This window comes from Tyto alba, unplaced genomic scaffold (assembly GCF_018691265.1).
Source record: "Tyto alba isolate M040663 unplaced genomic scaffold, T.alba_DEE_v4.0 Super-Scaffold_5, whole genome shotgun sequence".
In the NCBI taxonomy this organism is placed as follows: domain Eukaryota; kingdom Metazoa; phylum Chordata; class Aves; order Strigiformes; family Tytonidae; genus Tyto; species Tyto alba.
In genome coordinates, this window is record NW_024881326.1 from 3,386,413 (window position 1) to 3,401,694 (window position 15,282).

At 42.3% G+C, this 15,282-nt stretch overlaps 1 protein-coding gene across 5 annotated transcripts in view; it reads left to right on the plus strand.

Annotated features, from left to right (window-relative positions):
- AMOT (angiomotin) overlaps positions 1 to 15,282 on the plus strand; it is a 61,185-nt gene that overhangs the window by 12,091 nt on the left and 33,812 nt on the right. For 3 of the 5 annotated variants that reach the window (XM_042807431.1, XM_032983379.2, XM_032983380.2), the window contains exon 2: positions 14,799 to 14,965. The gene's annotated coding sequence lies outside the window, so the exon portion shown is untranslated. Of the gene's footprint in view, positions 1 to 350; positions 1,247 to 9,775; positions 9,891 to 14,798; positions 14,966 to 15,282 lie in introns of those variants that run through there. The other 2 variants (XM_032983376.2, XM_032983378.2) reach the window with 2 other exon arrangements.

Genomic DNA, 15,282 nt, shown 5'->3' on the forward strand with positions numbered 1-15,282 from the left:
ACTCCTGCACCGGCTTCTGCAGGTGGGCGAGGGATGAAGGACTTCAGGTGCCGTCCTTCCCGCCCTCTGTGCTGAGCCGCGGGCAGAACCCGCCCAAAGGCTCGCAGGCGCCTTCCCGGCTGGCGCCGCCGGAGCTTCTCGGGGCCCCGCTGCCCCGGCAGAGCGGCGGGATGCGCTCCCCGCCGCTTCCCGCGGGCACGGCCCGCTCACCCCGCTGGCTCCTGCGGGGGCCGGCGGCGGCTCCGCGCCGCTCTCCCGGGACGGGACCGGCTTCCTCGCCGCCCCGCACACAATAGCGGCCGGAGCGGGGCGGAGCGGAGCGGGGGGCGGTCTCCGGGCCGCTTCCTGCCCGCCCCGGCGGAGCGCCGGCCCGCGGGGCGTCCGCGCTGCAGAGCGAGGCGGAAGGAGGCGGAGGAGGGAGCGGAGCCTTCCCTTCTCTTCCCTTCCCTTCCCTGCCCCGCCGCCGGGAGCCTGTGCCGGGGGACTCTGCCGCCCCAGCCCCGCGTCGGCTCCTCCGTGCTCGCCTCGCCCCGCTGCGCACAGGTAACCGCGGAGAAGGAGGCGCGGAGCGGAGCGGAGCAGCCTCCCCCGGCCGCGATGCTGCGGGCCGCCCTTCCCTGCCGGGGCCGCGGGCGCTGCGAGTGCCCAGGGCGGTGCTGCCACTGACAGCGGAGCCTCCGCCGCGACGCAGACTACTTCCCCTTCTTTTTGTTTATTCTGCCCTTCTTGAGATACCGCTAGCCTCCTTCCAAGGACCGCAGGCAGGTCCTGTCTGACTCTGTTGGATTTTCACCCGGCTATCTTGATTGCCTGTCTGAAAGTATATTTATTTTTAATAAAAGAAAAAGTCGAGCCACAAATCCAGTTCATACCACGTTCCCAGTTCTGTGGAGTCCAGTTTATTTCTGCAGTTAAAAAAGTTTACTTCCCCCCCCCCCCCCCCTCCAGTTTTATTGACACTGAGGATGAAGAAGGATTTGCAAATGAAAGCGCCTTGAAATACAACATCTTTTGGAGAGAGCTCTGCAGTTTGCCTGTTGAGTCTCGAATTCCACCCTTTGCCCCTGCTGAATCCACTGTTCTGCCCTTTACTCTCTGGGGTAAAAAAGCAAACAACAACAACAAAAACCCGAGGGGAAAAAAAATACCTTTGGCAGCAGGGAAGCTTTGTGTGACTGACCCAACGAGCTACAAGTGTCCAGTTTCTGAAAAGAAGAAAACCCTTTTGTCTTCAGAAGATCAGTAGGTAAGAGACGTGCTCATGGCGCAAGGGACTCGGCATTCATTCTTGCAGCCTAAACCTGGGAGTTAGAGTGGCTCTCTTCTCTGTCAGCTCTTGCCCATCACTTCTCTCTCCTGTAAAGATTACTCTTCATCTTGCAAAAAAAATACTCATCCACCCATTTCACCACTGGTAGTAAATAGCCAAAATGAATAGTGATGTGCGTGTATGTAACTGGATAAAGTAAAATTCTGTGGAAGTCACTGAAGTGGGTTTGTGTCAGGCTGTGTTTGAAAGCAGCCGTGCTTCTTGTGGTGCTCTTTTCTTTTGAGAAAATAATCGTAGTCATTGTGCTTGTAATCCACGTGTTGAGATTGTCTTTGCTCGTCATGCTTCACAGAGGAGCATGTATGTGCATTTATGTATGCACGCGTGCAAATAGGGCTTCCACAATCAGTTGAGATTTCTTGTTTCACATTGGAATTTGTTTTACATTAAGTGCTTTACTAATGTGTCACAAGGTGTAAAAGTGTCGAACCCGTAATTAACATGCCTTAACAGATTATTGAACATGGCTAGGAACATACTTGGCACTGTACAGAGTATGAGGATATGTTTTCTTTGTTTTGAGATTTTTTTAAGTAAGACTGAAAACGCAGCAGGGACATGTGCACATAATAACTGGATGGAGGCCCAGTCTCTGTGCAGGGAAACATATTTTGTAGCATATTCCTTTCTGTAGGGGCCGAGTGCTGAATGTGTGCTGGTTTGCAAGTGATAATACTGCTGTGAATTGCTAATATTCCTTCTCCCTCAGCTCTGTACCCACGTACACGCTTCTCCACAGCCAGAGTTTCATCACTACCAGTCTTTTGTGCAAGGGAAGGACCTGTGGAATTTTGTGTGGCTGGTAGTAGGACTCCTCTTTGCAGGATGGATTATATTGTTCCCCGTGGAAACACACAGCATCCCCCAGCAGGAGGATCTGACTGTTCATGTGGTGAAACCAGCTTTGACATCATGCTCTTCTCCACTGCGTGGGTTTTTCCTGTGGATGATACAGGAAATGCTACATATTGGTCTGTTGTGGTTTCTGTTCCTCTTCTTTCTTTTTTTGCCCCCACGTTCCTCTTCCCTGGAGTGATTTCTGTGGAAAATAAAGTGGAAAATGTGTCCTGTTCTTGCCCTTGAGGGGGGACAGCAAGTCAGTGTGCTCTGAGCTGATGGTCCCTCAGAGACCCGAGGGTGCCTCAGGCTCTGCTGAGGTGCAACAGCCAGTGGGGCACCTTGGGAGGGGACGGGGGCAGGTGACTGACCTGGATCCATCTCGGGGGAGAGGACATGGCATATGTTCTGGCTACTGTCTCACTTTTCCCTGCTACCCTTGACTTTTTCTGGGGCCTAACCTTTCTATCAAATCGGTGTGAGAACACAAGAACCATCTTCTTGAGCTTGCCCAACACCCTTGTGCTGTTTGTGTGTGAGCAATGGGCAGCATCATGTCGGTTTTTCAGGGTTGACAGAAAAACATGAAGCCTACCATCAAGACCATGACCCTGTTAAATCTTTGGGTCAGACTTTCACCAGGGTTACCTCAGTGACTGCTTCTCCTACGAATAGAGTCATGAGCTGACTCTGGACAAATTTGTCCCATAGTTGAAGTTTCGGGTTCATGTGGGGGCACTTGGTCTCCCTCTCTTTTTCTCCAGGACACTTATTTGCAACATAACACTTGTCCTTAAGACATTCCTGGGAGCCACAAACACAACTCAGAATGATTTGTTTCTGTTCTAGAGCTTTCTTGAGAAAAGAGTAGGATTTCCAGGAGGAGGGAAAGGGGCACCTGGTCTTCCCCCAGGCTCATCATCTTCCTGATTCCGGAGATGTTTTGCAGCCAGCACCGTGTGCGCCGGGGAGGAGGCTGGAGGCTGAGAGGAAGCTGGGCAGTGCAGAGTAGGCAGAATGGGCCATATAGTGGGACACAGGATTGCAGTGGTGATGGCACCTTGTAATTGTGGTATTGTTTGGTATGACACATATTTAAGTTGTGATGGCTGGTTAATATACTGATAGCGTGGTTCATCGTTCTACCTATCCATATGACATCAGATTGTGCCATAAACATGGGAGAATCAAAGTATTACTCTTTCCTGAAGCATGCTTGAGCGATTTTTGACTAATGTGTGCTTTGTAGCACAGAATGCCACAGCTGGGCCACAAGGTTTTCATATGCCTGAAATACAGATGTATAAAAACTTTCTGTAGTCTGTAATACGTCTCAAAGGGCAGCTGATTTAGATGTGCTTGAGGGTTAAGGTCAGGAGATCACATTCCATAGGTTACTAGATGAAAGTGCTTAAAGAGTGCATAGCATAAATATTTGATTCATACAGCAGGGATCGGTGCAAATCCTTTTGTCCCTTTTCCAAAGATGTTCTGTAGTCAAAGCACCATTAGGAGAAAAAAGAACACCAAACAACAGAAAACTTGTAACTTTTTTGTGCTAGAGGAAGTAGGATGATAACATAGTGTATTATTGTTGTATTCCACTAAAATTCTTCTCATGGGTTACGCCATCTTCAAGAACAGCTAAGAGAACTAATGTTTTTAAATGTAAAATGACTCATAATACATGGGCTCTTGAAGTTGGGTTTAACATTGTATGCAAACATTGCCAGCTGGTGGGGATCTTTCTGGATAAATAAGAACTATATTTGTACAAGAAGGCTTGAATGATGTATTTCACATTCATCCTAATTAGCATAAGCCATTCACTTTGCAAAAGAATAGCAAGAATCCCAGAAGTGTCAATAATTTAATAGTTCTCTTGTTCTCTTTATACTGTTTTTCATCAGCAGACTGACCAGTCGTCTTGTTTATTTAGAAATAAGGTTGCATTGCTTTACTGCCATGTTTTTCTAACCATGACAATGAAATTGAGAATTTGCAGCCTCCAAGTTCTCAAAGCATAAACACTTCTCCCTCATTCTATCCCTTCCTTTTGTCTCCAGTTGAGTGTAATGTGATTATTTTTTTTAGGGGGATGGTGTGGTGGTGGGTTTTTTGATGGAATAACTTGTACCATTTAATTCTGTATAGCACCCAGCACAGTGATGTCTTGCTCTGTGGGTAGGGCTCACTGTGACTACAGTGAATGAACAACTGAAGTAAAATTTCAGCTCATTAAAGGCTTTATTTTCTTAATGTGGAACAAAATCCGATGTAGGTTTATGTTGTTGCTGTATTAATGTGTATACAGAGATAAGTCTTTAATTGTGGAATTATCAACAGACCAAGTGTATGTTAATGTATAAATACTGTGAATGAATGTATCTGTTCATACCACTCTTGGGGCAGAACTCTTTTTTTGCAGTTCTTGCTTCATTCTTACTGACAGCCTTTAAAGAGCTGCAGAACTGTAACCCAACAGGAAGACAAAGCCCAATATAAGGAAGTTCTTACATGTTAAGAGTTTGTATTAAACTAAAACCTGGCTCCAAACACCTGTAAATTACAAGATTCTCCCTTCAGTGCAGAATATGGTGTGTGTTAGGTTCTGTTCTGAATTAAAAAGAAAACTATGACCTTATTCTTGGCAAAAGATTCTTGGTTTATTAGATGTTCCCACTTTGGGGTGAAGTGTAAATGCTTTCAGAATAAAGTAAGATGTCTGTTTTCCCCCATCTAACTGTTGTTGCACATTCCCATGTTTCAAGGTATTTTCAGACACTCACTTTTGAAGAAGTCTTCTCAAAGGTTTCCTAATTGGATTCTTTTTCTCCCTGCTATTGTGGACGATACAGTGGGAGTGGAATGTCCTTGGTTGCCAATGTTTGCTGCTAGGTATCCCCCTTCCATGGAGACCAAATGTTTATAATAGTGTGAGAACAGTCATTCTTGGTGATTGGCAAGAAGGTTCAAGGCTCTCTTTCTCTTCTTCTATCCACTGAAATACAAGAGAGGACTTGGATCTCTTGGTCCTTCATAGAAGTGTTCCAAATTGCCTATTGATGGGGTTATAAAGTTTCAGGAAGCACTAGAGGATTTGTCAAAATGATTTAGTCCATTGTGTTGAATCTGGACCACGACTGACTTCTCTAAGCTCTTTTTCTGCTTTCAGGAATTCTTTGCTTGTCTTGCTTTCTGATGAGTGGTTACTTTCTAGATTAGACTTTCATCTAACTCTTGTGCCCGATCTTCTCTCTGTATGTGCCCCATTTATGGCATCATCATGTTGTAGCTTTAAATCATTGTCTTTATGAAAGAACAGGCACATAGCTGCCCCGTGAGTCCAGTTTGGCAGCAAGAGCTTCTCAGTTGTTAAACCCTTTTCAACAGAAGAGAGTGTATTCCCAAACAGCTCTGGAATGCAGTGCTGGCCACAGGAAGAATTGCATACTGCAGCCTCCATGCTACGGCCATACCTTCAACTTTTGCAAAAGAATTTGGTTCATTCTTTGAACAGTTCTGATGCTGCAGTTGTATCTGTGTGCAAATACTGCACCGTATGGAGAACTCTAAAGTCGGCAAATATTTGAATCTTGCACATTACTTGGCTCTCCAGAGTAGCCTTGAAATGTAGTCTTCAAGACAGAAAGAAAATCTCAACAATTTGGGGGGAATAATAATGTAAAGGAGCTCCTAGGAGTAATTTGGTTTTAAATGTGCAATATAATACTTGTTTTACTTGCCTACTATACCTGTAGTGAAAGGAGTTTTTCAGGGTTGATAGAATTTGTGTTTACCTAGACATTTGGATGTCATTTTTTAAGTAAGAATATATTTGAAACCTACCTGTGTATAAATGGCCACTCAGGGCAAACCAGACATTTGATGTAAGTAGGGAATCAGTGAAAGAGGAATGAATAGAAATGGCAAAGAAAAAGTCATGAACAAAACAAAAACCAGAACAAAATAAGAAGACCTGTGGAAACAGAGTTCTCAAAGTCTTAAAATCATGTCTTAGTGGAGTAGTGGTTATGTGAGGTGCTTCGTTGAAGCGAAGGAAGAACGTGTGTGGGAGTCTCCTGTAGTGCCTGGGGATCAGGAGTCGTGGTCATCCTTCATGGTGGTTGTTCTATGTGTCATGCTTTGTTATGAGCAGCTCCTGTATTGCTAGGTTGGCACTGGAAAAGCGAATGCTCTCTCCTGTTTCTAATAGCTGAATCGTCTCATATTTTACTGGCACGCAGTCTGCATTCTTGGTCCCGCAGAAGGGATTCAGAGATAAATACTGCCATTCATACTTGTTGCTTTTTTACTTTCTCATCCTCTCTCCGAATGACTGTTGTCTAGTCTGGTTGTGTCTAAGCTTAAAATAACCTTTTATGTTTTTTAAATACTAAATATTTGAAAATCTTTGGAAGTTTGGAGAGATCTTCGGTCATTTTTCTTGATAACTACTGTTGGACTGTATAAGGTTCATCAGTATTAGTTAGAATATAGAACCAAGACTTTGTTTAAACCATAAAAACGTTTACTGATTTAATAAAGTTGTTTTTTAAAAGCCTTGTGCTATTATTTCTATTAGCAAAGCACTTACAGTGTCTAATTGTAGACCAAGATGTTGTTGAGCAGTTCTGTCTGTGAATTAAGCCAATTTAAGTTTTTGTTTAATTAATTAATTAATATTTGTAAAACCTTATCTGAGAGTTGTATCACAGTAATGTTTGTTTGCTTTAAAATGCTTTGTGTCTCTACACAACTTGTTTTTTAAAAGAATTACTTAATCTCTTAGGATTATGTATTGTAAACCTCAAGGAAAGTAATTCCACATTTCAGTGACTTTGTTCACTTCAGGGTTTGGTGGACTCTTCCCGCTGTTCTAATTTGGGTGGTTCTGTGTTCAGCTGAAACAAATTTTATTGCTTCATACTAGGGCTAGCCTGTCTTGTTGTGGGGCTTGGGAAAAACAGGGTGGGAAAACATATCTTCCTAGTTTTTCCATTGTCTTTTTGAAAAGAAACAAAGCTGAAACCTCCTCTGTTTTTCTGGAGACAGAGAACATGGAAACAGTGTAAGATAGCCTGCGGAGGTGCACAAGGAATTGGTAATCTGTAGTTCACTGAAATCATCATGACTGAACGCTGATATTCATATTAAAAACAAATTTGAAACACTTTTTACTGCAATATGATAAAAGTTGAGGAGACTGAGAGCGATTTTTGTACCCTATTCCACCTTTCATTTGGGTAAGATCAGGGAACAGTAGACAGCAGACAGAAAAGATGACTCCAAAGTTACGTGAAAAAAAAACAGCTTTTGCAGTTGCCAGGTTGGGGTAGAGTGTGAAGCACTCAGATCTTGTTTGAAAAAAGAATAAGTAATAAAAAAATCTTAGCACCCATGGGGGAAGAGTGGATTTACCACCTGGCAGAAGACCCAATGTGTTTCTGACTTGGGGAAGTAGGGGTGGGAAGAGAAAATTTGTATGGGAGGCCAGTGGCCCCTTCCCAAACTGCTCCGGTGGCGTTTTGAAGGGATGTTTCCAGGGAGCAATTTCAGAAGGCTGAAGCGGAGATCAGGGCGCAAGACGGTGCATGTGGGAGGCAGAGGGCTCTGAGGGAGCACTTCAGCTGGGTGCTGCCTTCGAGACCCAGGGTAGCCCGTTCTCTGGCCCGAGTGAGCGAGGCCCTAGCAGTCACATTCCTCGGGCGGTAGAAAGCTCAGTGCATTTCCTGCTGCAAGCACTGCTGACCTTGACTACAGCTCTGAATGAGAGCTGGCAAGAGGTTAATTATTTTGGATTTGTGCTTAAGGAGCAATGTGTTACCTGTGGTTTCTGCACATTCAGTGAGGTTCATTTTAGCACATCTCAGTGCTTAAGTGGCATAAGGTGGTGCGTTATTAGTTGCTGACACTGCACCATCAAAACATGAACATGCAGTTTTTCTTCATTAGGGGAATATTGTGTAGCTCTAACTTTTTGTTTCTGCAGCTGCTAGGGATACCTTGCAGAAGTATTTTCCCCAGCTGCAGAAAATACTCAGAAAGTTCCCCTGCTTTCTGCTTGCATGAGTTCTGGGATGCCTGCATCCTCAATCAAAACCATTTAGGCAGGATCTATGCTTAAAGTATTTGCTGCTCCATTTATTATGGAAAATCTTTCTAGGGGTGATGAAGTTTATATTAGCAAGAAATAAGTTTCGCTGGTATGATTTACGCAAGTTTTCCTAAGTAATATACCTAAAAACAATTATTTCCTAGTGTAACTGCATCTGCTTTAGAGTGGTTGCGGGAATAGTTACATTGAAAGAAATCAATTCCCTGAGTGACAGAGTTGTGGCAACAAAAACATAGATGTAAGCCAGGATTTAGCCAATCAATGCTGCTCTAAAACGAAGGTAGTAATATCTTCCTCCCAGTGTGGTGGTGAGGCTTAATTAATCATCTTACAACTAATTAAAGGTCTTTACAAGGTGCACATGAAAAACCCAGGTGGTTATAATAAAAGACCAACACCAAAACCACTTTTATCACATCCTTGCTTTCTAAAAATTTGGTGGTCTGGATCTTCTGTTGGGTTTTACTTTTAAATACCCATTGAGATCACAAAATGTGCTTGCTTCGTGATATGGGGTTGTCCCAGTACTGTTAGGTTTGTTCCTTTCCTTGAGCCACAGCATCTCAGAATGAGCATTACCAGCTCTGTTAGGCTGACCCACAGCTGATTAGTTACCTGTGTTCTAACGGTTTCTTTTTATAAATAAATAAATAAAAATCAGCTTTTTGTGAAAAGGATGGGCCATGCCTGCTTGCTTTCCGTATTCTGTGACTAGTCCTGTTAAATTCTGTAAAACTGCTTTGTAAAATAAGAAGAGCTCCTCCATATGGGGGCTTAAAATAGTTTAAATTGTGGTAGTGCTAGAAAAAGCTAGAAAATTCCATGCTAAAGTTAGGCTATAGTGATTGTTTTTTTTTTTTCTCTGCACCCTTTTCCACCTGTGGTTTTTATTTGTGTCAATTTATGATACAAATTTTCAGGATGTCACAACTGACATATGAGGAAAAACTACCTTAAGGTAGAATAAAATAGATATATCTGTTTGGGGATTGTATTTCCATTGTTTTCAGGACTTAAGCTTTTAGGTTCAAATTTTCACTTTATTGTTAATGTAGATGGTGATTCTAATCTTTTTTTATCTCACCAGCAATTAAAACAGCCTGATCCTATCGGTAGGGACAAATGATGCACTGTCAACATTTTGCTCCCTTCTGATAATGCACATGAAACTGGTTTGCGTGTTTGAAGATTACATTTTACTCTCACATGGTTTTCATTATCTGAGAGCCCCGAGGAGAGGCCTGGACTAAATCAGTGAAGGAATGGAGAAACCACACAATGCAATGAAAATGGTGCTGAGGCATACTTGGGATAGTTGTGGGACAGGGGCTGCTGACGACAGAAGCAGGGCGCTGCCTGAGTGCTAGCAGCAGCAAGAAGTGGAGCATTCTTAAAAGACAAAACAAAACTGGATGTTGAATTAAAATTGTGGCTTGGGTTTACAACAGTTCCCCAATTCTACAAGGATAATTACTGGAAATCTGTGAAGTTTGAAGCAGATGAATCTTACTCGGTACACGCTGGGAGGCAATCCTGTGAAATGAGACCTGATATGACTAAATCTGTGTAAGCTAAAGCTGCTTTTATCAAGAAGACATCTAAAAGGTGAGATTTTGGCCTTTATGAATTTAGTAGCAGAGATCCCGTTGCCTGTGCTGGAATTAGTGTTTCAATAAATATGCAGAAATTGCTGTACATGCCCCTAAAGCATTGTTTGTCTGCAGATGTGTGAGTAGTGCTTGGTAGTGATGCATAACAGTTTAAGTAACTGAGTGGTGTGATGTATTCATGTAGAAATATTCCCAATAAAAACAGATGGATGAATATACCTAGGCTGGTTTTGCTATTAAACCAATATGTTCACAATAAATACTCCTGCCCCTCTGACTTCTGAAATTTTATGGAGGATCTTGACATTCCGTAGCATTCTTATCAAAATACTTAAAAGCCACGTAGCATTCCTATTTATACCAGGCTCTGTAAGTGTTTATTATTCTCCTTTTTTTTTTCCTCTTTTTCTTTGTAATATAAAACCTAAATTATGTTGGTGAAGATTATAGGTGCTTTCTTGTGAAGAAATTGATACTTTATATTAAGGGAGAACTAATTCAAAGGTCAAGTAAGGTCTTTTCAGTTTTTTCCTCAGAGATGTTATTTAGAGGGGTTCTTCCTATGTTGGTGTCTTGACCTATTTATCTCAAGCCAGACCAAGCGACTTGCTGCTTTTTCTTCAGGCCTGCCAGGCCTTCCTGTGCTGTTCTGTGCCCAGATCCCAACACCATGAGCATTTGAGGAGAATGGTTAGTGGCTCTCAGTGAGACGGTCTAGTCCTTGCAGAAGGTGGACTTGGTTTGGCCCTGAGAGTTGTTAGAACTGTGATCAACCTTCAGGTGTTCTGGTGGCCTCTTGCTATAATTGCCCGATGATCTAATATAATGGGTATGCATATTATTTGCACCCCTCCGGGTGACATTGTTCTTGTTTTTAGTTAAAAGAAGGAAGTTTTTCTCGTTTGCCCAGTGACTCCGTCCTTTTGGTATGAAGATGAGTAATGTTGGCACTGCTCCATGCACCTGCTCAGTGCCAGCCTCCGAGATCACCTGAGCCACAGTCAGCAGATCTAGGCAAGCAGGGATGGGATGGTTGATTGAAAGCTGGGGAGGTGTTTATGCTTGGAGTCTGAAACCTACTTTTGGTTAGGAGCAGGTGCTAAAATGCTATCACAACTCTGGGATTCGTTGTGTGCCGTCTTGCAGGTTTGGGTGTTGGCGCCAGACGTTGGGAACCTTTATTCCCAAGGACTATCCTTGTGTATTCTCTCCCTTCCTCCTCCTTGGGTAGGACTGAAATGAAACAAAGAGCATTCAGTGATAACCTGCGCTATTCATTAAATAATTTTGGACCTCACCCTTGTGAGTCTGGTGCTCCTAGCCACTTCAAAGCAAGTGTGTGTTCAGAATAGTCTTTTCCAGTGGTCTTATAGACACTCATGTTAAGCGAATTTTGCAGGATCAGGCAGTCAGCCTGCTGGGTTTTGCGTAGGCCATGTAGCAAAGGCATATTTCTATTAAACAGTGGGTGACTCATCATGTGAGCTGGTCTCTGCGGTTGCCTGGGGGCTTCACAGCCAGTCCTTTCTATGCTATCTCTGTTTTGTGTTCCCCTCCTCTATTACAGTGTGCAGGAATGTCTGAAGATAACTCCGCACCTAAAAAAACAACCTAAGACTTCATCTAACTGATAGCATCCCATCACCTGTTGCTTACCTGGATAAGTAGCATCACATGCACAACTTTGCAGAAAACCACAGAATTCCTTAGCAAAACTTATTGCTTGAGTTTGCTCTGCCACTGGATTGTTTTGTGTATGAGTGACACAAAATTCAGTAGTAAAACTGAAAGTGCTTAACTGTACTCCAGCCCTTTTGAGGTGGTGAACCTGTTCCCATCCCACCTGATGCGTAAGCTAATTAGCTTCTTGGCTAAGCAGTAATTCTGGGCAAGTATGTACAGGCTGTCCTCACAGGGACTCTTGCATTCCTCTTAGTTTCACAAGCTAAAGAAAGATGCTTCTCTTTGCTTGTGAGGTTATTATTGCTCCATGCAGGTTAATTGAGCTATAGCATTATAGACACTCATCAAACAGTGGTGAGTAGCTCACTTGTCTAAGCTTGTTTATTTTTATTATGCTGAAAAATATTTGCATGCTGTACAGAAATGTGCTGCTTTGGTTCTTTACAGCCTGGCAGTATTATCATTTTAAATTCTTCATTAATCTTTCTTCCTCACAAGGGACTGGCAAGATTCCTGTGCATAATTACATGATGTTTAAGACAGAAGCCTCAGCTCCTAAGTTTTTACACAATGCCCTGTGAACATGGGCCTTTTCTTCCTTAAATAGTACCTACACTACTTCCCCTTTTATGCCCGTTCTTGATCTCAGCATGGTTACCTGCAACACTATTTGCAATTCCTGTGTTTGTTCTACCAGTTCTAGACTCTGATGTTTTGCTCAAGAACACAGAGATATAAAGTTACTATGAAGAATTTCAGACTAGAAGTTAGAATAAGGTGGTAAAATGATTGAGCTACGATGCTCAGGAGGAAACTGCAAAATTGGTTCAGCCTGGGAAATCGATCTCACAGTGGTTCCTTGAAACAGATTTGGTCTGAAACTGAATTTGCCGTTTGAAAAGCAAGGTGTTTCTAGGCTTTGTTGTTATGAAGAGTGCACCATCCAATCCGTAAGCCAGTACAGTTTTGCAGAGTTGTCAGTAGTCTGAATTCAGCCCTATCCATTGTAATAGATTTAGGCTAAACCCTTAAATATGTCTGTTTAAAATGTCCGCAGAACCTATTCTGATTTTCTTCCAGCTCTATCGCAACAACTTTTTCAGTGCACCTCACTAATTTCCATCTTTGGCACACTGGAAACTGAAATTACTGGAAGAGCCTAACACAAATAGAGTTTGGTGTCCAAATAAATAACACATGGGCTTCAGTACCGATTGTACTGTTCATTTTTGTGTTTCATTACATAAAAAAGTTAACTCACTGGTTCTACCATGAGTTTCCAGCTCGCTCAGAAAGCAGATTCCAGGAATGCTGCCACCCAAGTTAGTTGCACAAGATTTTCTTTGTTAATTAAAAATAATGGGATAAAGCTGGGAAAAATAGGCTTAATGCTAACTGTTGACATTTAAAGAAGGTGGATTTGTTGGCCAGAATATCTTCATATTGTATCTCATTCCACCTTTTGTTATGGATTTCCAGGCTGATTCCTAGTTTACATCCACACTAAAATTAGTAGTATTCAGTTCCAGTAAATACTTTCAGTGTGAACTGTGCCCTCCCTTCATCGGTTCAGCAGAATAATCTTGTATTGCTGTGAAGGGAAACTCAGTGTGTGAAAGGGTTGCGTACAGAATCACTTCCTGGAGCATTTGAAGGAGTTAAACATGCACAGATTGAATTTGTCTGTTGAGAAAATCTTTAAGGCAGAGGCAGAATCTCAAGCTGGGTTGTATCTTTGTATTAAAAAAATAAACATACACCCCCCTTAGATTTTTCCAGTTGAGACAAAAGAAGTCTTTGGGTGGAAAGGCAGCATCATATTGCGTAATAAAAGTCTTTTAATGCTCTAATAAAAAGGGTTGCTTAGGGCAATTTTGTTAAAAAAAAAAAAAAAAAAAAAAAGGAGAAGAGTCAGTGGTGATACTGGTATGAGGGGGACAAGGAATCCTTAACTTCTGTTGTGCAACACTGGGAAAAGAGGCTAGAAATTGCTCTACTTATCTGCTATCTTAATGCCTGGTTTAAAAGTTCTTTACTGCATATTTGCTGGCAGCTGTTTTCAATATATCCCTCTCAAGCTAAGTCACCAGTTAAGAATTTGACATTAGATGTTTTTTTCAACCACCATCTTGAAGTACCATACCACACAACACAGCCTTGTTCTCTAGTTAGATATTGTTCATGTGCCTTGAAATTGCTGTTGACACCTCAAGTATTTAACTTGCAGATCTGAGATAATTTTTGTTGGGTGTGGATGTGTGCCATAATAAGACAGAGACAGAAGAAGTATCCATGTCTGCATTCCTTCACTACATCTGTTCACTTTATTTTTTGCAACATTCCAAGAAATTAAGTTAAATTATACATCTCAATGAATATTTTTTATTTCACTAGTTCTGTTTCAATTGCCTGCCCTTAAAGTAGAAGCACACCAAGTGCACAAGTATGTTCCACTTCTTTTATGTCATTTGCCTTTTTCTTTAGGACAACTTCAGTAGTAGATTTAACTGCTTCTTGAATAACATGCCTAAATACACATTTTCCTATGATCTCCTGATTCTCCCCTCAATGGTTAAAGTTTTTTTAGTGCTTTATATTCTGAAAGAGAAAAGTAACATAATTAAAGAATGTTTTGGGAATTGGAGCTGTGTTCTGCAGTATATTTCTGGCATATACTTTGTCAGTGTCCTTTTCTTCCCCTCACTTTCCCAGTCTGTAAAATAAAGTTAATATTCATATACTGATCATTCTCAGAGTCATTTCTGAGGCATAATTTATTGAAGTTTATAAAGCATTTAACCATATCACCTTTCATCAAAGGATTTCTGCCGATACAGTTTGAAATACACAGCATCACTGGAAAAGGAGCTGTAAGCACAAGGTATCATCATCTGTGCTGCAGCTTTCATTCTTAGCAAAAAATAAAACAATGGAGTTAAAGAATTAGCGGGTTTTAATCACTGTTTCACTTGGAGGCACAGATGGGACTGAGCATTACTTGGCAACATTTAATCTTGGAGCAGAAACTGTCATGATTAAAGCAGCAGCTGGAGGAGATTGCTAGGGACAGGGAGGTTTATTCATCCTAAAGGGATCAAAATTGTTGGGCTCTGGGAGAAAACAAGAAGCTACAAAAGAAAACTCTGAAATATGGGCTAAGGTTTATTATTTCTGGGGTCTCATCTGCTGATTAAAATGATGTTTTCAATGCTTTCCTCAGAATTATTTTGGAAGCGAGGAGAGTATCAAGTGATCTGGCCTGCTGAAGAGGAGACTGAAGCCATCTCTGAGTGGAGATTTTGGATTTGCAGGAGGAAGGCTGTGTGTGTCCCCTCCATGTGGCAGAACTGCTCCTCCTTACCAAGGAAGTCAAAGTGAAGGAAATAGGTATGTGCCACTTTAAATAGGATTTTAGAAGAACCATGTTCCGTGCCAGTTAACAGGGCCTGAATTCCTAGTTTGGTGAGGTAGCCTGGAATGAGGTGGATTTTAACTTTCTCTTCATTAACGCCATTAATTCTACCTGCCTGATACATCAAGGCCTTGTGTTACAGGGTAGACTCCTGCAATAGGCAGGCCTGAGGGAGGAAACTGCGTGGTTGTGGAGGCGCAAAACAAAGCAGACCCTCGGGTCTCCTGACTCCTGCAGTCCATCCCTGGTTCTGCCAGGGAACAAACTGTTGGGAGCAAATTACCTTCTGCTA